This window comes from Narcine bancroftii, chromosome 1 (assembly GCF_036971445.1).
Source record: "Narcine bancroftii isolate sNarBan1 chromosome 1, sNarBan1.hap1, whole genome shotgun sequence".
In the NCBI taxonomy this organism is placed as follows: domain Eukaryota; kingdom Metazoa; phylum Chordata; class Chondrichthyes; order Torpediniformes; family Narcinidae; genus Narcine; species Narcine bancroftii.
The window spans coordinates 27,943,061-27,969,158 of NC_091469.1; the positions used below are offsets into that span (position 1 = coordinate 27,943,061).

Here is a 26,098-nt window from a genome sequence, read left to right on the forward strand (position 1 = left end):
GTGTATCATAAAATGGTGGTGAAAAGGATGAAGATACAAAGGATGTGCAATTCAACTGGAGAAAGAGTTAAGTATTAAGGCAACATTTGACATGCAGGATGAAATACAACCAGATGACTGTGTGTCAAATGTTGGAAGCAAAAGCAAATGAAGTTCTTCAGGATCAAGCTCCAGAGTTTTTAGTACTGCTTTTTCTTTGGCTTGGCTTCGCGGACGAAGATTTATGGAGGGGTAGTGTCCACGTCAGCTGCAGGCTCGTTTGTGGCTGACAAGTCTGATGCGGGACAGGCAGACACGGTTGCAGGGGGAAATTGGTGGGTTGGGTGTTGGGTTTTTCCCTCCTTTGTCTTTTGTCAGTGAGGTGGGCTCTGCGGTCTTCTTCAAAGGAGGTTGCTGCCCGCCGAACTGCATCTACACATATAAAGGCTAAGGCTGCAATGGCTACTCTTGTTATATGTCAAAAAATTGTTTAAGGATAAACATGCTTTGGAAGAACAGGAGGAGCAGCTGAGGAGGAGAGGATCAGATAAAGAAAAAAAATGGCTGGAGCAGGAAGCAAATATTGCTGCTACCAGGGCCAAAGTGAGAGTATTAGGAGCTTCAAAGGGATCCAGTATTTGAAGTAACTTTATCTGAAGTGTCTGATGGTTGTGGAGTCGTATCTTGAGAAAAGACAACTGTGGGGGAAAAAACTTTTAATTTATTTTTGATTTTTTTTCCCATAAATATACATAGAAAAGCTCTCCAAAATATTACACACACACACACACACACACACACATATAAACTTTTCCTTTACAAAACACAAAGCAACTCTTCCCCCACCCTCCCTCTCCCTTTCACAGTATAAATCCACACACCATCATATACCTGCTTTTTTTTCCAATACACTCATTAATTTCTCACCATATTCTAATTGTATGTATTAGTATAGGGTTATCTTTTAAGTTATTAACTTAACATTCCACTTTTAAGTCCTTCACTGCTTCTATTGAATTCAATCCCATTCTAGTCCAAGAAGGGGGACTGTCTTCTTCAAAAAAGGGTGATAAAAATCCTGCTTGTGCAGATAAATAATATTTCTTAAATTCCACAAGTCTTAAGTTTTCCCAACCTATAGTCCCTTGTTACCTTTTCCAATGAAATTCTCGGCACTTTGCAAATCCATAGGAATTGCCTTGTATCATTATTCAATAATTTAAATAAATTTTTAGGTAATGCACTTGGCAATGACTGAAAAAGATACCGTAATCTTGGCATCACCTTCATTTTAATACTAAAAAGATCAGCAGATCTTTTCATTTCTGTAAATCTTGACTTTTGTTTCTAAGAGTAATCAAATTTATATAAATTCTGTAAAAAAAAAAAAAAAAAAATTATCTGTAGCTATTCCTAAATATTTGATTCCATCTATCTTCCATCTAAATCTACAACCTTTTTGATTATTTCATAATCAATTTTTTTCATGGCATTATATCACTCTTGTCCATATTCATTTTATAATTGAATATTCTTCCATATTTTTCTAATGTTTGTAATTTTATCACGGATTCAACTGAGTCAGATATATATTTTATAGCACATAATTGGCAAAAAAAATAATTTTATGTTCTTCCTGTCCAACTTTCAAGCTCTTAATGTCCAGATCTCTCTCTATAATCTCCACCACTGGTTCAATAGCTGGGATAAAAAGTGCTGGAGACAGAGGACACCCCTGTCTATCTGATCTACTCAAGGGAAAAACTGCTGACATATGGTGAATTCCTACGTTGCACCAATTTTTCATCCCATTTATATAGTATATGTTCAGGTATCTTCTCCCCTATTTTATCTAGTTCTAATCTGGTCCAATCGGATTTTTCCCTTGTTTAATAAAAATCTGATAGGTATCTTAATTGTGCAGCTCTATAATAATTCTTAAAGTTTGGTAGATGTAAGCCTCCTTGTTTGTACCATTCTGTTAATTTATCTAGTGCTATCCTCGGTTTCCCCCTTTCCATAAGAATTTCCTTATTATTTTCTTTAACTCCTTGAAGAATTTCTCTGATAGGTGTATTGGTAATGACTGAAATAGGTATTGTATCCTTGGGAAAATATTCATTTTAATACAGTTTATCCTTCCTATCAGTGTTAGTGGTAAGTCTTTCCAATGCTCTAAGGCGTCTTGTAATTTTTTCATTAATGGATGGTAATTGAGTTTATATAGATGGCCGGGGTTTTTATTTAGTTGCATAGCTAGGTATCGCATTGCTTGTGTTTGCCATCTAAATGGCGATTCTTTCTTAAACTTTGTGAAATCCACATTATTCATTGGCATTGCTTCACTTTTATTTGCGTTGATCTTTTACCCCGATACTTCTCCATATTCCTTCAATTTCCTATGTAATTCTTTTATTGATATTTCTGGTTCTGTTAAGTATATTATAACATCATCTGCAAATAGACTGATTTTATATTCCTTCTCTTTTATTTTTATCTCTTTTATTTTATTTTCTGTTCTTATCAATTCTGCTAGTGGTTCTATAGCTAATGCGAACAGTGAGGGAGATAGTGGACATCCTTGCCTTGCTGATCTGCTTAAGTTAAATTGTTTTGATATATATCCATTTACTGTCACTTTCGCCAATGTCCCCTTATATAATGCTTTAATCCAATTAATATATTTCTCTGGTAGGCTGAATTTTTGTAGTACTTTGAATAAATAATTCCATTCTACTCTGTCAAAGGCCTTCTCTGCGTCTAAAGCAACCGCTACTGTTAGAGTTTTATTTCCTTCTACTGCATGAATTAAGTTGATAAATTTACAGATATTGTCTGTTGTTCGTCTTTTTTTTAATAAATCCAGTTTGGTCTAGATTTACTATTTTTGGTACAAAGTCGGCCAATCTGTTTGCTAATAGTTTAGCTATTATCTTATAATCTGTGTTAAGTAAAGATATTGGTCTATATGACACTGGTGCAAGTGGATCTTTCCCTGTCTTTGTTATTATTGTAATTATTGCTGTTTTGCATGAATCTGGTAAGCTTTGTGCTTTATCAATCTGGTTGATTACTTCCAGTAGGGGAAGAATTAATAAGAATATTGGCCTCTTTTGATTCATTTATCATTCTAGAAGACTCCTCTGCCTTTACCTGCCAAGGTAAGACTTTGTGCACTCGTTCCCCTAATTCATAATATTTTTGTTTAATTTTTAATATTTTTTTTCCATTCTGTATGTTTTGAATAATCCAGCTGAAATTTTTTATTCTCTAACTGTCTATATTTTTTCTTGTGACCCTGCTCTCTGATATTCTTTTTCCAGTTTCGCTATATCTTTCTCTAGACCATCTAGTTCTGTAACATATTCGCTCTTGAAGATTTTTTGTATAGGAAATAATTTGTACTCATAGATAAGCTTTAAGCGTATCCCATATTAAAAAGATGTTGTCAGTAGACTAAAGATTGCTTTCACAAAACAGTTCTATCTGTCTCTTAATAAACTCACAAAAGTCCTTCCTTTTTAGCAGTGTGGCATTGAGACACTATCTGCAGACATTTTCTTGCTTTTCCATTATGCAATAGTTAAAATTAATGGTGAATGGTCAGACAGAAATCTCGCCAGATATTCCGTTTTTACCACTCTACTTTTTAACTGGGCAGATATTAAGAACAAATCTATCCTTGAATGTGAATCATGTACGTGGATCATGTACCTTTGAGTAGAACAAATTGTCTCTTTCTATAGGGTTAAGCTGCCTCCATATATCAATCAAATTTAAATCCTTTATGAATGATAGTGTCATTTTTGCAACTTTTTTCCCTTGTCACAGTTCTGGCTGATTTATCCAGTATTGGAACTAGACAGAAATTGAAATCTCCTCCAACCAATATATTTGGTCTTCCCTTTGCTGTTTTTAAAAAATATCTTTCATAAAGGCTTCATCGCCATAATTTGGTGCACAAATACGTTCATAAACATCCATGATTCTGCGTAAATTTTACAATGTGTTATTCCAAATCTTCCAACTTGGTCAGTCAGTATCTCTTCTATTATTATTGGTATATTTATATTAATTAGAATCACTATTCCTCTTGTTTCTAAGCCAAATGAAACCGATATTACTTGTCCCACCCATCCTCTTTTTAATTTAGCATATTCCAATTTGGTAAGATGTGTTTCTTGTAGAAAGGCTATAATCTGTCTTTAATTTTTTTGGGTGTGCCAAGACCCACCTCCTCTTCACCATCCCATTTATCCCATTAGCATTAAGACTAATACATTTTAGCATTCTATCCATATTAATTTTTAAACAAATATTGTTTCAATTTTTAAAATAATGCAATGATCTTTCCCTTTAAAAAAACACATACAATGCCATTATTCTGACAGTGATGTGAAGAGGAAACCCTGAAAGCCCTGCAAAAAAGGCCCACAGAATCTCTCGAGGAAGAAGAACCCCTCTCTTTAGCACCATCTTTTACAGATACTCCTCTCCGGGCACAATTCTACCCCTTAGAACAGAGTCCCCACCTTGCTACTACTTTTCCTAAGTTTTTTCTCTTTTCTGAGCTCTCCATTAACATTTCAATAAAATTTACTTTTCAACAATTTTGTTTTTTTGTTTTTTTAAAAAAAACTATCCTTACTTTGTCCCATTGTAAACGTTCTTCACAGTCTTCCTCTTTGGCAGCCTTAGCTTTTTCATAAACCTCGCAGGAAATCTTCACCTCATTCTTAGTCTTGAAAAACTGTCAATTGCCGTCTGCTACTTTGAATATTTTGAGTTTTTTTAACACAGTTGTCATTTTACATCATCAACCTCCTTCCTTTGCTTAATTAAAGTAGAACTAAAATCTTGAAAAAATAGCACTTTTTCATGGTCAATCTTGGGCGGATCATTGTTTTGCAGAGTATTCATATGCTGTTCCAAGAATTGTCTCCCATTTCCAGTAGCTCAGAAGTCTTACCAGGACCGGTTATGGTTGCTGATTGCCAGCTCTCCTAGATCTGAGGATCCGGTGAGTCCTTTCAATATGTAGTTTTTCTCTGAATTTGTCTTCTCCCTACACTTGCAGGAACCAGGATTCAAAGAAGTTCACCAGATCTCTTCCCTCGATTCCTTCTTTCAGTCCAATAATTTGGACATTATTTTGTCTGCTAAAATTCTCCATGTGGTCGATCTTGTCCAGCAGCTTTTGTCTGTCTAACTCCCATTGCTTCACAAATTTCTCCAAAGCTTTTAGGTTAGCTTGTGTTTTTATCGTCTGTTTCAGCTTGGGTCATTCTTCCCATTAAATCTTAAATTATTTCTTTAATTTCTGTCATCCTTTCAGTCATGTCTCTCATTACATTTTCAACACCAACAAATCAGTTGCTCAAGTTTTTCATCTTCTCCAGGATAATATTTAGTTCCTGTCCCAACTCCCTGACTCTTCTGGGGTCTGCTGGTCCTGAGACCACTTTTGCGCCGCTCCCTTTCAGGCTTTTGTTCAATGTTCCTGACTGCATAGAAATTTCTTCATTTTTTGTTCTTGTCTGCCTTAGTTTCTTAGTAGTTTTATTCATTTTTAGTTAAAAAAAATTCTTAATTTTAAAGTTTTAACTGTCTTTTTAATACTCTTCACGAAGAGCTCAATCAAAATACGTCTGTCTAGGTCCTTTGCATGATCACGTCCCCAGAAAAGAAAACATTTAATGTTAAGTCAAATCCTTTTGTACCACAGTTACAAGACAGTCATACTCATGGACAAATCCTCCCAAAACACAGTGTTACCAATTCACAAACACCAATAATAACAACCGCAGGCAGAGTTGTAGTTCAAAGCCAATCTTACACCATAACTCCCTTGACCTTCCAGTCAATCATCAGAAATCCGGTGAACATGTACATGTGACATCTCTAGCTACATTAGCTGCTACAAGCAACGATGAACAGAGTAATGTATTCACAGCCATAGAAGGCAAAATGAAATCACTGGATTATTGGTCCAGCTGCAGTATCACTCTTCATGCCCAAGAAGGAGATTCAAGTTTTTGATGCTGACCCACTTCAGTACCAAGCACTCACTAAATCCTTTGAACACAAAAACTCCAGAGATTGTCTCTATTATCTGAAATAGTACACAAGAGGACAGCCAAGGGAACATGTAAGGAGTTGCCTACATATGGCCTTAGACAGAGGATTCAGGAAGGCTAAGTCTTTACTACTGCAGCACTTTGGCAACGAGCATAAAATTGCTACAGTTTATATGGAGAAGGCTCTTTCATGGTCGTCAATAAAACCAAATGACACAAAGGCTCCTCAGGCATGCACCCTCTTTCTTAGAGGATGTTGTAATGCCATGGAAGATGTCAATTGCATGCATGAGCTTAACATGCCTGGTAATATGCTAGTTATCCTAAGGAAGTTGCCCTACCAGCTGAGGAATATATGGAGAGCTGTGGCCTGCAAGTTCCAGGCAGAAAACAATCAAAGAGCTACTTTAAGGATATGGTGGATTTCCTTGAAAGGCAAGTGAGGATTGCAACAGAGCCAGTATTTGGACATATCAAAAACACTCCAACAGTTAGCAGAGATGTGGGGAGGTCCAAGTCACAGCCTCGTTCAAGAATAAAAGAAAGAATCTTTGACACCATTATGACAGTTCCGGATAAGGAAAATGATGGAGAACTAAAGAAAAGAAGAGTTTGCCTGCTGTGAAGAGCTGTTTGTTCTGTGGAGGTGGATGTGCTTTGGAGATGTGTCCACAGTTAGAAGAGAGGGAACATGAGAAAATCACTTTCCTAAAAGAAAATGGTGTATTTTCTGTCTCTCTGTATAAAGGTCACAAGGCAAAAACTGCAGGAAGTGACTCAGCTGCAATTTTCTTCTTTCTTTGGCTTGGCTTCGCGGACGAAGATTTATGGAGGGGGTAAAAAGTCCACGTCAGCTGCAGGCTCGTTTGTGGCTGACAAGTCCGATGCGGGACAGGCAGACATGGTTGCAGCGGTTGCAGGGGAAAATTGGTTGGTTGGGGTTGGGTGTTGGGTTTTTCCTCCTTTGCCTTTTGTCAGCTGCAATATGTGCAGTTTAAAGCATCCCAGAATGCTGTTTGTCCACCAGAGGAAGAAGGAAATGGAAAAGGAGCAAGCAAACAGAAAGAAAGGAAGCAGCTGAAAACAGTGCTGGAGTCTCTGTTCTGATGAGTAGTCTTAACTGCAAACTCTCAATAGTGCCTGTACAAGTCAAGGCCAGGAAGGGGAATACAATAGGGCATACTTATGCATTTCTTGACCAGGTAGCACTGCATCATTTTACTCAGTGCTGCTCATGAATAAGCTTAATCTTCAGGGAAGAAGGATTTTACTGAGAACTGTGGGTCAAAGAAAGGTTGTTGAAACCAGCATTGTTTCAGGCCTAGAAGTGGCTGGACTGGACAGCAGTGATTTTTTTTAATGTATCTCCCAGGCATGTACACTCAGGAGATTATACCTGTGCACAAAGGAATCATCCCTTAGGTGGTCTCATCTAAGGAATGTTCATCTACCTGAAATTGGCTCTGAGATAGAGCTGCTGATTGGTTCAGATGTACCAAAGGCTCTGGAGCCACGAGATGTAAAACGGAGTGTGGGAGATGGACCTCACACTGTCAAAACCATGCTTGGTTGGATGATTAATGGACCATTAGGAGGAAAAAATGATAATGCTCAGGAGCGGTCAGCAACAGGTGTCAACAGGATATCAGTTGTGAAATTTGATGAGCTGTGGGAACAGCTGTTCAGTACAGACTTTCCTGAGTGCCTCGGTGACAACCAAGAACCTTTGAGAGAAGAAAAACAGTTCTTGGATTTAGTCTCAAATCTGCCAAGCTAGTTGATGGCCATTATTGCATTGGATTACCTTTAAAGGAAAGTCCTATGAAGGTGTTGGTTAATCCCTTGGATGCAAAGTCTGATCTGGAAGTTCCCACAACTAGAGGCATTATGGTTCTTGTGATAGTACAGACCTATCACCAATGTATATAGTTACAGTATCTAGAGTGTAATGACTGTGCTTACAGCGATTGGCTGAGAGCTTAGCCACGCCTACTGTCTGGGCCTTAAAGGGTTGAGTCCCTTGCCAGGTCGGATCATTCTGGACTGGTCGGCCACCTGTGAAGAGCTCCTGTCTTTTGCTAATAAAAGCCTTGGTTTGGATCAACAAGTCTTTGGTTCTTTCGACGAGCTCTACAATTTTATTAGCAAAAAGAATTTATTAGCAAAAGACAGGAGCTCTTCACAGGTGGCCGACCAGTCCGGAATGATCCAACCTGGCTAAGGACACAACCCTTTAAGGCCCAGACAGGAGAAGGAGGAACTTTGATAAGCCCAAACTGGCTTTGTTGTTTTTTGGACTTTGCCCCCTTGCCACTACACAGACTACAGACTTAACTGGCCCAGAGTGGTGGTAAAGATCACTCTTTTCAAGGCTACGGGCTGGTAATCTTTGGCCTATGAAGAATGAAGAAAAAAAGATCTACACAATATTGGAATTTACTGTATTTGATTGTTATTTTTAATTGTGTAATTATTATTTGAGAATAATTAGCGTTCGGAGTAAGAGCCAAAGGCACATTGTTTACCGTTGTCTCTTGTATATCATAGTAGTTTTATTAGTATGGAATGTGGTTTCTCCTGCAGCTTTGACACCAGTGCTCTGTGGGCTCTTTAAATTTCTATTTCTTCTTGGAGTTCTTCCACTCCCAAGATGTGTGGGATCCATCTTTTTAATAAATCCTTTTATATCTGCCCCTTCTTCACCATCTTTCAGCCCCACTATTTTTATATTATTACGTCCACTAAAATTCTCTAAAATGCCAATAAGTCATGTGTCTTCTTAATCTTCTTATCTGTATCTTCCAATTTTTCTTTCAACTCATTCACCTCCATTTCCACACCTTTCACTATGTCTTCACTTCATATCTTCACTTTCTCATTTCTGGCATAGCATTCTCTATTCTTTGTATTTTAACATCTGTCTCTTGCATAGTATTTTTAATGGTTCTGAACTCAGCCATTATTGTTTCAATTAAAATCTTTATTTGACTGTCAAAATATTCCTTATCTACCATCTTTGTTTCTTTACCTTTTATTTTTTCTTGTATGTCTTTATTTTTTTGGTCTTCTTTCTCTTGCTTCATTTCTTGGCTCCATATTGATCTTGCTTCTATCGTTGCCTTCCCCGTGGCTTCACCCATTATAATATCAATGTCTTGCTGTCGGTGTCCATTCCCTTCGATGTCTTCTTGTATTGCACATGCAAAACTCCTCACTTATGCACACTGGCATTTTTATTCTGTCTCCGCAAGCCAACATTCCAGACCATCCCAGGGGATGTCACACCGAGCTGCCCGCTCACCGGCTTCACAGCTTGGGTCAACCTCTTCGGGAGAGCTCCCTGCTCATGGACTCCGATAAAGGCTTCCTTTTTTTTCTGGTGATTTCTTCAGCTTTTCATTACTTGTCATTGTAGTCTTTTCCTTCTTTGGAGCCATCTTCAGGTGGTTCTTATGCTTTTATCTTGCAACTTTTTAACGTTTTACTTCTCAGCTTTGTTTTTCTGCCTTTTTTCCAACTTTCTCTGTGGAGGGCTGTTTTTCCCTAACCAGCCACTACTCCATCATGTGACCACCTCCTCCTGTATATCTTTCTTGATGAGAGCAGCTGAAAGATGCTATATGCTGGCTGGAAGGGATCCTCAACAATTTTGCATGCCCTCTTCAGAGAACGATCCCGGTAGATTACATTGATGGGGGGAGGGAGACTCCAGTGATCCTCTCTGTCACTTTTATGGTTCTGTGGATTGATCTCCAATCCATTTGTCTGCAGCAACCGTACCACACCGAAGCAGTTGACCATGCGTTCTCAATAGTGCTCCTGTAGAAGGTTGATATAATGGTGGCCGGTAGCCTTGCCCACATCTGTCTTTTCAGGACATGAAATTTATGCAAGATCAAAATGCCTTTTTTTTATAAAAATTCCTCCTCTGAGGTCTCTGGTTTGGTAATCTTGGATTCCTTTAAAGTATACATTAGAGGTCAAATAATCTATTTTATGATAAAGCAAAAAAAGAATGCCAACTCAGAGAGAGATGATCTAGCCAACCAGTTGAACAATATTGATCAACAATATGCCTTAACTCCAAAATCTGAGCTTTTTTTAAAAAAATGGTTGAACTCAAACCAAACATGATTTGCTTTTTACTTACCCTATACAGACCCAACTTTTAAAAAGTAAATCTATTTAAAAAGTAAATCTAAATTCTATATACATGGCGATAAGGCTGGGAAGCTGCTCCTGCTGTGGTCTCCTCTACACTGGAGAGACTGGATGCAGACTGGGAGATTGCTTTGTTGAGCACCTCAGCTCTGTCTGCCACAATAGCAGAGACCTCCCAGTGGCCACTCATTTCAATTCCCCACCCCATTCCCTTGCCGAAATGTCCGCCAGACTGAGACCACCTGCAAATTGGAGGAAAAACGCCTCATATTTCTGTCTGGGCACCATCCAACTGGATGGCATTAACATTGACTTTTATAATTTCTGTTAGCCTTCCCCAATCTATCCCCCTGTCTCCTTTCCTCTAGTTCTGTCCATCTCTCTCTATTCCTTTTTCCCTCTGTCTCCTTTACCCCAACTCAAAGTGCCAAATCTCCTCCCCTCCCCCTATCAATTCTCACCTTTCCTCCCTTTCTGTCTTTCCATCCATATCCATACCTTTTGTCTGTTGATCTGTGCACCTCATCCTGCCTTTTCCTCTTGCCTGCTTTTTAAATCCGGCATCTTCCCGCTTTATCTTGAAGAAGGGCTCAGGCATGAAACATCGGTTGTATATCTTTACTTCATATGGACACTGCAAGTCCTGCTGAGTTCTTCCAGCATTTTCTGTGTTTTTATTAATAAGATCCTGATCAGTTTTTACAGGATGGATGAGAGGTTATTTCCTCCCGTGAAAGATTCTAGATCTAATGGTTACTGTTTAAAATCAAGAGTGTGTTTGTGCTATTGTGGAAGCAATGTCCCACCAAGGATTGGATTGGCTGGAACTATTTCTGCTTTATTTTGATCATGAATCAGTCATGTTTGATACCTCATCGAACTTCAAATCTACCCCCACTCCTCTACCCCACGTTACAGGCTTGGAGTCATTAAATAGCATATTTTTTTTTAAACTGTTGGTGATGGAATCTTCAGTTTTGGCTAGAGTCCAGGGGTGGCCAAACCACAGCTTGTGAGCCACAACCAGCTCTTTAACGTGTAATAATCATGTGGTGGAACACCACCGGCTACTGCAGGGGGCAACCTCTGTACCTGCAGGAGTGTAAGGGGACAGGACAACACCTGGCTGGCTGTCAAACAGTCGGCCTGAATGGATCAAGCCCCACCTGGTCGGGTGTCGATCACCCTTCGGGATATAAGCCTGCGTTGGCCTCCCGAGGCTTCACTCAGTTGCTGCAGCTACAGCCAGCCTGGTTCTGTGGAAGTCTTTGTGGATTAAAGCCTGTTGTACAGTCTTTACCTTGTGTGTGTCTGATTCTGTCTAACAGTGCACCACAATCCGGCTCGTGGAAATATGCTGGCTGGAAGAGATACCAGTATTTCCAAAGCCATTGAGACACAGAATCCCTGCAGCCAGACCTGGGGTTTCCTGGACGGTCACAGGCTGAGCTGCTTGACAAGAAGAGGGAGGGGGCACTGGAGGAATGGCTCCAGCATAGGAGCAGAACAAGCAGCGCATGCCAGATTCAGGTTCTCCTCACTCGGTCCGGGCCACCACAGCAGAGTGCTGCCAGCATGGGGTGTGTGGTGGGAGGGTCGGGCAAAACTGAGGGTTCTCTGCAGGGACTGGCTGCAGGTTGGGAAGCTGGGGTTGGGTGAGGAGAGCTAGCAGAATGTGTCTGTCCAGGCACTCTGACGGAGGAAGCAAGGTGGCGGAGACAGGGAGGAGAGGCCGGAGGGGGTCCCCAATGAGGACTTCATGCAAGGACAGAGAAGGTCCTGTCAGTGGCCACGGGCAAGGCTTGGCCTCACCAAATGGAGAGTCAGCACCAGGCAGTGCAGAGGTTAGCCCGCTCCATACCCCAGCCTCCGCTCCACTCATCTGCCAGCAACTGGGGAGAGAAGGGTTGGATGGGGAGGAGCAGAGCTGTGGACCCCTGGCCTCGACCTGCCGCAGGAGGGACCTTTGCATTAAGTCGCTTCCCACATCATGTGCTCAGCTGTGGATGCTGGAATGGTGCAGGTATCTGCAGAGACCAGTAGCAGTAGTGTTCCCAAAGAGAACACATCAGAAGCAGGAGTCATCCATCTGGCCTGTCAAGCCTGCTCCCACATTCAGTGAGATCACAGCTGATTTGGCCGTGGACTCAGCTCCACCTTTCCCCCATAACCTTTAATTCCCCGACAATGCAAAATTCTATCTTACTGAATCTTAAATATATTGAATGAGGCAGCCTCTCCTGCTTCCTTGGGCAGAGATTTCCACAGAAAATCAGTCAGGGTTTTAAAAATATTTGGTATATATGTATATATTTGATTATTGAAACTAATACATATTAGCAGATTTATGTACATGTGCTTTTTAATGTTTATATATTTTTGTAGCAAAATATGTATGAAATATTTTTTCATGTCTCGTGGCTCCCAAACATCTGAAGTTTATTGTATGTGGCTCTTACATTGAGCAAGGTTGGCCACCCCTGCTGTATTCTCTGAAAGCCCTTCCCTCATTCCTTTCATGTTCTCTCTCCACTTTTCTAGAAATTTACAGCACATAGATGGGTGAAAGGCATTTGTATAGATGTATTGACTGGCCAGTCCGAACCTCCCTGACCTTCCCTAACTGCTCCCTTGGCTCTTCCCCGGATTTCCCAATAAAGGTTGGCATGCCCAGACTTTCCCCCTCTTGCTCCTGTACCTGGAACCTGGCCAAGTAGTGTATCAGTAATGCTTGGGTTTTTGGTAATTAAAGCCATTTAATCACTCCATCATGTCGATGTGATTATTGTGTGCACCACAATAGAGAAGCCATTTAGCCTCATGTCCATGCCAGCCAATGAAGAGCTGCTGAGGCTGATTCCAAGTATCAGTTCTCGATCCAGGGCCCTAATGATTACAGAGTTTCAATACTCAACCAAAATGTCGAATGTAAATTCTGAGCAAAATCTCTGTGAACTGTCTTTTTCCCAAATAAGAGGTAAGAAAGTAATTGTATTATTACTATAATTTCAAGATACTGATTTAATCTCTTAAAGCTTTATAAACTTTATGTATATTTTTAATTGGTCATATGTTCTAATCTCTCCCTCTCAGAGACTCGATGCCTCTCTTAGTGAAGGGCCCAAGTGTTCAATTCCCAAGTGTTGCTGCAACTCTTTGATCTATAGGGAACAAAACCCTAAATCCAACCATGAGGTGATGAGCTCTCGGTAAGAATGGCTCCTTCCTGATGGGCAAATCCACCAATGGAAACTATTGTAACCAAGTCAGTGTTAGACTTTTGAACTACATCCTAAATTCCTCAGTGAACCAACCATTTACTAATTCTGCTAACAAACATCATGTTCTTGGTCAACTTGAATGTGTTTTTAAATACCAAATAAATAATAAGAACGGAAGTAGAGACAAACACCAAATTTCAGTTAACTGAAGCCTATAATTACCACTGTGGGGGTCCTCCTCACCTGTGACTCTATCTGAATTACCATAAATTAAAGGCAGTTAAATACAGAATAAGAACTATAAACTGTAATGAATTTTTAAAAACTGTAGTGAATGTTGACATCCATCCAGATGAGAACCTTCAGGAATAGAAGATTAACCTTTAAACAACGCCAGAGGGGAAAAATCACAGTTTATTAGTTACAAAAATATGAAAAAAGTGTGTATGTATGTCAACCAGGAATCATCCATTTGACTAATGAAGGGATCTTGAGCCTTTTCAGTTAACTGCCATGAAAACATGTGTTAAGAGCTCAAAGGTGAACAACCAATCATCATTCTGCTTCCCCTTTGCCCAAGACAAAATAAAACACCTCAAGTAGCTATTTTATCCTGTTGTGGAGCTTAGCATTATTTCCCAAATCCCTACTCTCTATTTTCCATGTTCTAAATATTGTGTTCAAAATAGGAGCCTTTCTGGATCCAGCCTATTTCCATTAAGAGCATTAAAATATGAAGATACAAATGCCAAAAAACCCTAAAATATTTGTACTTGGCAATATATATGAAATAGATACTGGATTTAAGTTAGATAAATACCAAAAAGAGTTTTTGAGTGTAGCAGTAGTACATAGAAATTGGAAAATTTTATTAAATTAGATATAGGTGGCAGCCTGAAATACAAAATTGTATACGTTTAGAAAGGATCACTTGTAGCTTAAGGAATCAACTTGGGAATTTTTATATGATTTGGCAACCATATATGGGTTTCATTGGTAAAAGTCCATCTTTATCGTCCACATTTCCTGCTCCTCCCAACTAATATTTAGAGGATAAAATTATCTTATTAGTATAATATGTATATTGATTAATTTTATATATATCCAGATGTTGGTCTTCATTCCTTTCTTCTTTTTCTATTTAAGGGGGAGAACTGCTACAAAGAAACACACACACACTTACAGTGTGGGAGGTTAAGCTCTGAGATTTATTGAGGCTGGAAAGGCTTCTTTTATACAGTTGGAGTTCCTGCCATTTGTTTGATTGGCTGACATCAGCTGCATGAATAACAGTAGCAGGCGGGAACATTCTTGCATGTGAATACCCTTCTTCCCCAGCCTGTTATTGATCTGTTAGCTGGGCAGCTTGGCCAGCACCATTTTAGGGCTGCTGGTCTTGTACTGCTCCAGCTTTTACCCACGCCGGTTCGTTGTCTTGGTTGTCGCTTTAGCGATCTCTGTCGCGTCTGCAGCCACGGGATGTGCCCTCCCGATCTCTGAAGTTGCCACATGACCCCCCCCCCCCCACCCCAGAACTGGCGTTACAGTTATAGTGTCCCAAAGTCTTTTGTGGTCTGCCTCTGCGTTGAGGTGTTGGTGTCTCCACGGGTTCTACTGGGTCTGTGTGGGCAGGCTTGAATCTATCTGGTTTACCACCAATCTCCAGCTCGAAGGTGGCTCCATTGTTCCAGATGACTTGAAAGGGTCTTTCATATGGCTTCTTCAGTGGTGAACGGTGGAGTCCTTGTGTACAAACACGTACTCACAGTCCTTGAGTTCTTTGGGAATGTTCGAATTGGCTTGTCTGTGTCTGGAGGGTGGGATCGGAGCCAGATTACCGACTTTTTCGTGCAGCCTGTCCAGGAAAGTGGTTGTCTCTTCCTGCTGTCCTCTGGCCTGTGGAACAAAATCCCCGGGAACCGTGAATGGGACTCCATAGACGAGTTCAGCGCCGCTGTTTTGATGCCCAGTAGTGCCCATGGTAGCTCGTCCACCCAGTTGGGGCCCTTGAGTCTGGTCATGATGGTGGTCTTAAGGTGCCTGTGGAAATGCTCCATTGGCTTGCGGGTGGTATGCCATCGTATGGTGTAGCTGAGCGCCCCACAGGTTGGCAATGTCGGTCCACAAACTGGAGGTGAACTGTGCGCCTCGGTTAGAAGTGATGTGTTGTGGCAGTCTGAATCTTGCAATCCAGGACGTGAGGAGTGCTTTGGCACACGACCTGATGGATGTGTTGGCCAGGGGAATTGCTTCTGGCCACTGGGTGAAGTGGTCGACCACTGTGAACAGGTAGCAGAAACCCTGAGAGACTGGCAAGGGTCCCACTATGTCCCCGTGAATGTAGTCAAACTTGTGTTCTGTTGGCTTGAAAGGCTGTGGGGGGACCTTGGTGTGTTGCTGCACTTTGACTGTTTGGCCCTGCGTACACACTTTGTCCCACCCCTGGACTTGTTTCTGCAATCCATGCCACATGTACTTGCTGGCCACCAGACGGACCGTAATCCTGTAGAATGGGTGTGCCAGCCCGTGGATGGAGTCAAAAACTTGTCACCTCCATGCCGATGGGACAATAGGTCGAACCTGACCTGTCGCACAGGAGGGTGGTAGTACCTGTGCCGACTGGAACATCCTGAAGCCGAAGGCCTGTGACAACAGTCCTGTACTGTGGGATCTCGTCATCCTGCTGCTGGGCCTCTTCCATTGCTGCCAAGTCAAGACCGTTGACCAGGGAGTGGATGCTATGTCTTGACAAGGTGTCCGCGACCACATTGTCTTTGCCCGAGATATGCTTGATGTCGGTGGTGAACTCCGAGATGTAAGACAAGTGTCTCTGTTGGCGGGCTGACCAGGGGTCGGAGATTTTAGCCAGGGCAAAAGTCAGTGGTTTGTGGTCCGTGAAAGCTCTTCCCTCAAGAAAGTACCGGAAGTGGTGGATGGCTCAGTACAGCGCCAGCAGCTCTCTATTGAAAGTATTGTGCTTTACTTCAGGGGGCCACAGATGTTTGCTGAAGAAAGCTAGTGGGTACCAACTTCCTTCTATCTGCTGCTCCAGAACTTTACCAATCGCTGTTCCTGAGGCATCATTTGGTCTGGGGTGGGACAGGAGTGCAGCTTTGGCCAGGGCCTTCCTTGGTTTCCACAAACACACGTGCGGATTTGTCATCCCAGGTAAGGTCCTTCTCCTTGCCGGACATCAGGATGAACAGAGGGCGCATCACTTAAGCAGCTGCTGGGATAAACCTGCGATTAAAGTTTATCATCCCCATGAACTCCTGCAGACCTTTGGTTGTACTGGGCTTCAGGAAGCTGCAAATGGCCTCTACCTTGTCGGGCAGTGGTGTGGCCCCGTCCTTTGTAATCCTGTGGCCCAGAAAGTCTATGGTGTTCAGGCCAAACTGGCATTTGGCCAGGTTGATGGTGAAGCCAAACACCTGCAGACGACTACAGAGATTTCAGAGGTGCTGAAGGTGTTCCTGTAGGGTTCTACTTGCCGTGAGGATATCGTCGAGGTAGATGAAAGTGCCATCTGGGTCTCAGCCCACAGCGTCCATTAGTCACTGGAATGTCTGTGCCACATTTTTGAGCCCAAATGGCATCCTCAGGAACTCAAACAGCCCAAATGGAGTGATGATGGCCACCTTAGGGATGTCATCAGGATGCACTGTGATCTGGTGATATCCTCGAACGAGGTCCACTTTTGAGACTATTGTTACTCCGTGCAGGTTTGCCGCAAAATCCTGGATGTGTGGCATGGGGTAACGGTCTGGGGTGGTGGCTTCGTTGAGCTGGAGATAGGTGCCACATGGTCTCCATCCCACAGTTGCTATAGGCACCATGTGCAGGGGCAAGGCCAATGAGCTGTCTGACTGTCGAACAACACCCAACTCCTTGAGCTTGCAGAACTCCTCCTTGGCCAGTCAGAGCTTCTCTGGGGGAAGTCGTCTCGCCCTTGCATGGAAAGGTGGGCCCTTGGTCTGACGCCGTGTTGAGGCATCTCCGCTGTGAACTGAGGGGAGAGGATTGCTGGGAATCCCACTAGCACCTTGGAGAACTCATTCTCTGAGCTGTGGACAGAATCCAGGTGCATTGCCAGAAACCTAGCGCCCCTCAGTGCGATGGACTGGTAGGTCTCGGTGTGGACGAGTCGGTTACCCTTAAGGTCCACTAGGAGGCTGTGAGAGATAATAGAATATAGGAAGTAAAGCTAGTATGAATGAAATAAGGAATACTAGACTAGATTAGAGGAAGTTAAGTAAGTGCTGAGTAGGGATGAATTCCAATAAAAGTGTGAGGAAGGGTTACGCAAGTATAATAGAATAAGGGTCTTATAGTGATAGACAGAATTAGCAAGGGTCTACATATAGAATTAATAAATCCTGGGGGTTGAGATGTGTGAATAAGGACAAAGGCAGATTCAGGAATAAGGACAATGACATGATGGGACCCAGACAGGATACCCCATGGTCTTTCAAGTTTACAGAAACTCCACTTAGGCAGACAGAATTACCAAATGCCAAATCAATCCAGGAGGCAGAAGAATGTTGGGGGGGGGGGGGGGGGGGGGAAGTTGTACCTCTACACTGAAATGAACTGTATAAAAGTTGGGTGAGCCCCAGTATGTGTGTGTATTTCCAGGGTAAGGGGAAGCACCCAACTTTGCATTGTTGTACAATAAATGTTCTTTGTTCTCAATTTTTGTCTCGAGCGAAATCTGTGAAGGTACTTCTGTTTCTCACAAATGGGGTCTCGTCCGGGATCCCACTCCCTCCACTGACAGAGTGCCCGACGACGGGGGTAGATGCACTTCAGCTGGACTCCCGGACGACGGGTGACTGGTCAGTGGACGAAGCGAGTGATATCCGAGAAGAGGCATTGAGAACAAATGACGGGAAAACGTTAAGGAAGTGCGCTAGGAATAGCTACTGGATCCCGGTAAGAGGAATTTTGTTTACCTGCTAGTATGGGAGGAGTAAGTAGCAAGGGAAACAGTCCTAAAGAAGGACGGAATGATCAGATACCTAAACATTGTCCATTAGGATTTATGTTATCTGATTGGGGTGCGGGGAAAACCCGTGGGAAAGATAAACAGACCATGGTCAGGTATTGCTGTCAGGAATGGGTTAAGAATCCAATAAAAGGGAGTTCGGTATATTGGCCAAAGTTCGGATCCAACGAGGACTGGATGTGTCAGGCATTGAACATCTGGCTCTACCAAAATCAAGGAGGTAATACTGAGAGCAGAGAATATGCAGCCTGTTGGCTCAGTGGATCGTTTGATCAAATGATTTTGAGCGAAAAGGAATGGAAAAACAAGAAGGATGAGGAACCTTCTGCCCCTGAAATACAGGGATGGGATGTGTTACATTCCCTTCCTCCACCTTATGCTCTCTCTGTGCCGGCTCTCACCTACGCTTTACCCTTTTTCACCTTCCCCTCTTCCTCCACAGTTAGAGAAAGAAGAAGAAAGTAGGGGTGGTATGATGACCCGTTCACAGAGTACAAGATTATCACCTCAATTGACACGAGAGGGAGGAGACTTTGATTATGAGGGTCATTCAGAACAGTATGAGACCCTTCAGGAGGGAAGGGCAGAACCCTTTGACTTGTCTCCCGGAGGGCAGGAACCTAAACATCATAGAGGAGGGGATAAGCCAGAAATTAACTGGATGAGACTTTTACGAGAGGTTCCCTTGGGAGGGGATGTGGGGGGTCTTGGGTTCGTAAATGTGCCTCTGACTAGTACGGAGGTGTGCAATTTTAAGAAGGAAATGACCTCCCTGATAGAAGACCCTCAGGGATGTGCAGAACAATTAGATCAATTTTTGGGACCAAATATATATACATGGGATGAGTTAACATCGATCTTTAGGGCTCTGTTCACTTTGGATGAACGTGGAATGATTCGCCAGGCAGGGATTAGAGTCTGGGATAGGGAACACCAAGGGGGACCAGAGGCGATACCTGGGGAACTTAAATTCCCCTGGTAAACCCGAATTGGGATAAGAATACTAATGATGGTCGCACACGAATGGAGGAGTATAGGATTAATCTAATAAAAGGAACGAAGGAGTCTATTCCAAAAGGACAGAACTTTAAGAAGGCATTTGAGGTTCCCCAAGGTCCTGAGGAGATCCCCCTCTGCATTTCTGAATAGATTGCGTGTGGCCATACAGCAATATGGGGGGTTGGATATAGAATCCCCAGCAGGTGAACAGTTGGTATTGACGGGCTTTGTTACTAATTCAGCCCCAGATATCACGAAGAAATTACAAAAGACAGAGAATTGGCATGAACAGGGAATAACACAGCTTTTACAGATCGCACAAGGGGCATACGTCCAGAGGTCTGAAGATAAAGAAAAAAGAAAGGCTAAGATTTTGATGCAGGCAGTCAAGGAAGTTGTGGAGGGACAGCAGGGAAATGTTAGGAGCTGTGTGCCAGCTCCTGGATGTTGGGAGGAGCGCCGGGAGTGGTGAAGTAGAGACCAGAGCAGAGGCAGGGGTAGAGGAGAATTTCGGGGACGATGACCATTCCCGGGACCCCGTGGAGACCCTGGTAGAAATTGGGAAACAGGAGCATTAGTTTGCTATTATTGTAAAAAGGAGGGACACTTTAAGAGGGAATGCCAAATATGAGCCAGGGAGACGCGATCTTACGCATTGATGGAGGCAGATTATGAATAGGGGGGGGGTCACAGTTCTCAGTCAATACACACCGTGGGGCTGCACGGAGAACCATTGGTAAATTTAAGCATAGGACCCCACAGTGACAAGATGACTTTTCTAGTAGATTCTGGGACAGCCCGGTCTAGTATTTTACAACGGCCCGAGGGTGTTAAAACAGAAGGGACAGTGATGATTTCGGGAGTGGGAGGAAGAGATTTTACGGTCCCTATATTAAAGAATGTAAGGATACAAATGGGAGAAAAGATAATAACAGAGGATATTTTACTAGTTCCCCAAGCTGGAGTTTGCTTGTTGGGACGGGATTTACAGGACCAATTGGCTATCGGTACCAGACCACAGGGATCAGGTATCGGGGTTCAATTATATGTACTAACAGAGGAGGATCGGGAACTAATAAATCCTAGAGTATGGGCAAAAAGAGGCAATAGAGGAGTGTTAGATATTCCTCCCCTGCAAGTTACTTTAAAAGACCCTGACCAAGTAATTAGACGAAAACAGTATCTAGTTCCTATGGCTGGCCGAAAGGGGCTGCAGCCAGTAATTGACCAATTGGTGAAAGATGGTATACTTGAACCTTGTATGTCACCTTTTAATACCCCAATTTTACCTGTTCAAAAACCAGACGGTACCTATCGATTAGTGCAGGATTTGAAGGAGTTAAACAAAATTATTCTCACCTGTTATCCGATTGTACCTAACCCCTATACGATAATGGGTAAAATTGATCCCCATAGTAAGTGGTTTAGTGTAATTGACCTCAAAGATGTCTTCTGGACCTGTTCGTTGGCAATAGACAGTAGGGACATGTTTGCATTTGAGTGGGAGAATCCTTTTACAGGATGGAAAAATCAATACCAGTGGACGGTCCTTCCCCAGGGTTTTACAGAATCACCAAATTTGTTTGGCCAAGTTTTAGAACAGGTGCTAGATGAGGCCCCTCGGAGAGAGGATTGTCAACTAATACAATATGTTGATGATTTATTAATCACGGGAAAAACGTATGATGTGGTTAAACAATACACTGTTGAATTTTCTAGCAAATCAAAGTTACAATTTGTTCAATCTGAAGTTAAATACTTAGGTCATCTGGTTAGTCAAGGAATTAGGAAGGTAAGTCCAGAGAGAACACACGGTATTCTGCAGATCCCGCCTCCAAAGAGTGCTCAAGAACTTAGGAAATTCCTTGGTTTAGTGGGATACTGTAGAATTTGGATTGAGAATTATTCTAGCCTGGTCAAATTTCTTTATGATAAACTTGCGACTCTAGGGGGCGAAACTGTTGTCTGGACGGAGGAGGAGATTAAAGATTTTACCTTGGTGAAACAACGTCTTATTAGTCCCCAGTTTTGGCTTTACCCGATCTAAATAAGCCATTTGACCTATATACCAATGCGAAAGACGGTGTGGCCATGGGAGTATTAACGCAAGAGAGGGCAGGCTTGAGACAACCAGTTGCCTTTCAGTCAAAAATTTTAGATCCTGTTTGTCGTGGTTGGCCAGAATGTGTGCAAGCAATTGCAGCCACTGCTATTTTAGTCGAGGAAGGACGAAAGATTACGTTTGGTGCCCCGATGTTAGTTCATACCCCTCAAACAGTCCGCACCATTCTCTTACAACGTGCCGGAAGGTGGCTTACTGATTCTAGAATTTTATAGTATGAAGCTATTCTTATGGATAGGGATGATTTGACACTGATTATGAACAAAGAACAGAATCCAGCCGCCTTCTTGGTTTCTCCAGATTCTGATACTGTCCTCAATTATTTAGAGCATGTATGTTTAGAAGTGATAGATTTACAGACAAAAATTAGAGATGATTTAAGTGATGAACCTTTACGCGAGGGTGAAAGATGGTTTATTGATGGATCTTCCCGCTGCATTGATGGCATTCGGTATAGCGGGTATAGTGTAATGGATGGGAATGAAAGAGTTGTGATTGAAGCTGGTCGTCTTCCCGGTCATTGGTCGGCACAATCCTGTGAATTATATGCCCTCTGTAGAGCTCTCCAGGGTTTAGAGGGAAAGGTGGGCACAATCTATACCGACTCCAAGTATGCTTTTGGTATAGTGCACACCTTTGGAAAGATTTGGAAAGAGCGGGGAATGATAACTGGAAAAGGACAAAAGTTGATCCATGAAAACTTAATAGTTCAATCCTTAGATGCTCTTATGTTACCTGAGGAGATAGCTGTAGTCCATGTACGGGGCCATCAAATTATTGACAGTCCTGAAGCACAGGGGAACAGACGGGCAGATGAAGCTGCCAAACAGGCTGCACTCACAGAAAAAATAGACATGCAGCTGTTACTCCCCACCCCACATGAGGTTCAAAAGACTCCCATCTTTTCACGGGAAGAGGAGGTTTATATGAAAGACCAGGGAATGTGTCAAACTGCCGATGGGTTGTGGTGGACGGCAGAGGGACGCCAAGTACTGAACAAAGCCTTGGCTCGTCAGATTATTGATAAGCTCCACCAGCAGACATATTGGGGAACACAGGCACTTGTTGATGCTTTTGTACGGTCCTTTAATTGCTCAGGAATATACACCATAGCCAAGCAAAGTACTCGGGGGTGCCCAATCTGTCAGCAAGTGAATAAGAAAGTCATGCGCCAGGTAAGAAAGTCATGCGCCAGGTAATGCCTGGCAGTCGCCATATAGCCGTACACCCGTTTCAACGAATACAGATTGACTTCACGGAATTACCTAAGATAGGGGTTTATAAATACCTCCTGGTGATGGTGGATCATTTTACTCGATGGGTTGAGGCTTTCCCGACCCCTAATGATCGTGCTAGCACCATTATCCGGATATTACTAGAGTCTGTTATTCCGCGTTATGGCATTATTCAAACCATTGACTCAGATCGAGGTACACATTTTACCTCTCAGGTACTCCAGGGTGTGTGTAAAATCCTGGGAATAGATTGGCAGTTACATACGCCATGGCACCCCCAGAGTTCAGACCGTGTTGAACGGATGAATCAGACCCTGAAAAATCAACTCACTCGACTTCATGAGGAAACTGGCCTCTCCTGGATTAAATGCTTACCCTTAGCTTTAATCAGGACTCGCACAGCTCCTCGTAAGGACCTTGCTGTCTCACCATATGAAATGATGTTTGGTCTTCCTTACATGGGATTCCACACTGATACCCCTACCCCTGAGGCTAATAACCAGTACATATCTAGATATTTACAGGACTTTCTACTTCTCTATATGACTTAAGACAGAAGGGTATATTAGCTCAAAACCCACCCCTGGACTATCCTATTCATTCTGTTAAACCTGGTGGTTGGGTATATGTAAAAGCGTGGCAAGACCATAAACTAAAACCGATATGGGACAGCCCTTATTGTGTACTTCTGATTACAGACACTGCAGTGTACACAAAAGAAAAGGCGTGGACTCGCATACAATGCATTAAACAAGCTAATCCACGGACTAGAGACGTGGATAATATACCCTCCACCTGGCGTGCAGTCTCGCATCCTTCTGGTCTGAAAGTTACGCTACGCCGGGAAAAAGTGCTGTAATGTTATTTTTATTATTTGCTGTGTTTTTCTGCTAGTTCCCAATTTTTGGGAAACCACCCAATTGTACACAATATATTAAGTCCTCCTGGAATAGGGGCAGCAGAGGTGATAATTACTTTGAGGAATGGACAGGTTTACCTTTAGAATGCAGACAGGGCACAGGTATAGAGTGTATTCATAGTGGGGTACCTTATTTTGTATGGTTTAATTTAGGATCCCAACATGGACCAGGGAAACAGAACTGCCCTAGGGGAGTGGATTGGGTTTGCGTCCCGGCCTCTACAGATATTAAAAAGATGAGTGCTAAAAATATGGTACAAAGAAGATGGTGGGAAAGTGATAGGCAGAACATTAGTCAGGCCTATACCTGGAGTAGGGATAGAGGGGGTATATATGCTAATGCTCGCAGACAAACTGCTACTCACAGGTTAGGTAACAATAAACGCTCCCCCCCCCCCCAACTTGGCATCTTGTAAATCATCCTTTGGGTCATGAATACATTCGGAAGGCTAAAGGCCATCACTATAAGGGGGATTCCAGTTGTAAACGGCTCAAGCTGTTCCAGAATACCACAGCTGTTTGGCATTTAAACCGTTTAATCAGACTCCAGGCAGTTTTGGAGATTATCACCAAACAGACAGCGACGGCCTTGGATTTATTGGCTAAAGAACAATGACAGATACGAGCTACAGCTTATCAAAACCATATGGCTCTCGATTACTTGTTGGCTGCTGAGGGCAGCGTTTGTGGAAGATCGATTGATGACAATGGTCACAATGGTCAGGCGGTTGAACTTTTTACTGGTGACTGGAGGTGGATACACACGGCCCTTATAGCAGTTGGACTCGTTATTTTAGCCATCATGATGCAGTGTTTAATTCAACAGACCCTTCGTCAGATCACTACAACCCAAAGGATGTATGTTTCTCAAACTCCGTCTGATGATGCTGAGATTGCAGTTCGTTTGCTGACTCATTGGGAAAAAGACCAAGCTTCCAGTTGAGAATTTACTAAGCGTAGCTAAAAAGAAAAAGTGTAGATTGTGAGAGATAATAGAATATAGGAAGTAAAGCTAGTATGTGAAATAAGGAATACTAGACTAGACTAGAGGAAGTTAAGTAAGTGCTGAGTAGGGATGAATTCCAATAAGAGTGTGAGGAAGGGTTACGCAAGTATAATAGAATAAGGGTCTTATAGTGATAGACAGAATTACCAAGTTCTGCATATAGAATTAGTAAGTCCTGGGGGTTGAGATGTGTGAATAAGGACAAAGGCAGATTCAGGAATAAGGACAATGACATGATGGGACCCAGACAGCATACCCCATGGTCTTCCAAGTTTACAGAAACTGCACATAGGCAGACAGAATTACCAAATGCCAAACCAACCCAGGAGGCAGAAGAATGTTAGGGGGGGGAGGGTACCTCTACACTGAAATGAACTGTATAAAAGTTGGGTGAGCCCCAGTATGTGTGTGTATTCCCAGGGTAAGGGGAAGCACCCAACTTTGCATTGTTGTACAATAAATGTTCTTTGTTCTCAATTTTTGTCTCGAGCGAAATCTGTGAAGGTACTTCTGTTTCTCACAAGGCTGTGGGCTCGTAGGAAATCAACTCCGAGGAGTGGTTGTTCCACTGCAGCCAGTGTGAACTCCCAAGAGAAATGACTGCCCCCGAACTGCAGCTCGGCCCTACAAGTGCCATAGTGTATGTTGCTGTTGTTGGCAGCCCTCAACATGGGTCCTGCTAGCCTGCGCCTAGTGTCCAACCCTGTCAGGGGTATCACGCTGACCTCTGCTCCTGTATCCACCAGGAAACGTCTGCCGGACAGGCGGTCCCAGACGTACAGGAGGTTCTCTTGGTGGCCAGCCGTCATGACCATCAGCGACGGCTGGGCTTTGTTGTTTCCCTGGAACTCGCAGGGGGACTAGCATCGGCAGGCCTCAGTGCCCCACCTCCGGTGATAGAAGCACCATCCGTCGCTGGACTCGCTCCTGCCTCACGTCTGCTGCTCTGATCTGATTGCGGGACATCTTTACAAGTCCCTCGGTAGCTGAGCACTTCTGTTTCTGTTTCCACAGAATGTCTGCCCGTACTGCGACTTTCCGGAGGTCAGTGAAATCCGCATCCGCCAGGAGCAGTTGGATGTCTTCAGGCATCTGTTCCAAGAATGCCTGCTCAAACATGATGCTGAGCTGCACATCTCCCAGGAGGGCCAGCATCTCATTGATGAGTGCTGACGGGGATCTGTCTCCAAGCCCATCCAGGTGGAGCAAACATGCTCCTCGCTTTTGCCGCGAGAGTCCAAACGTCTCAGTTAATAGCTCTTTGAAGGCAGTGTAAGTGCTTTCCGATGGTAGCCTGTGGATAAAGTTGGCCACTCTGCCTGCAGTTTGCAGATCCAGGGCACTGACCACATGGGTGGTCTCTGCTGCAATGCC

The 26,098-nt window shown here is 42.9% G+C and overlaps 1 protein-coding gene across 1 annotated transcript in view; it reads left to right on the top strand.

Annotated features, from left to right (window-relative positions):
• The first annotated feature begins 4,942 nt into the window (after positions 1 to 4,942).
• The window catches only part of LOC138756583 (neuroendocrine protein 7B2-like), a 51,861-nt gene continuing 30,705 nt past the window's right edge, over positions 4,943 to 26,098 (top strand). The window contains exon 1 of the mRNA XM_069923015.1: positions 4,943 to 4,999. The gene's annotated coding sequence lies outside the window, so the exon portion shown is untranslated. The remainder of the gene's footprint in view (positions 5,000 to 26,098) is intronic.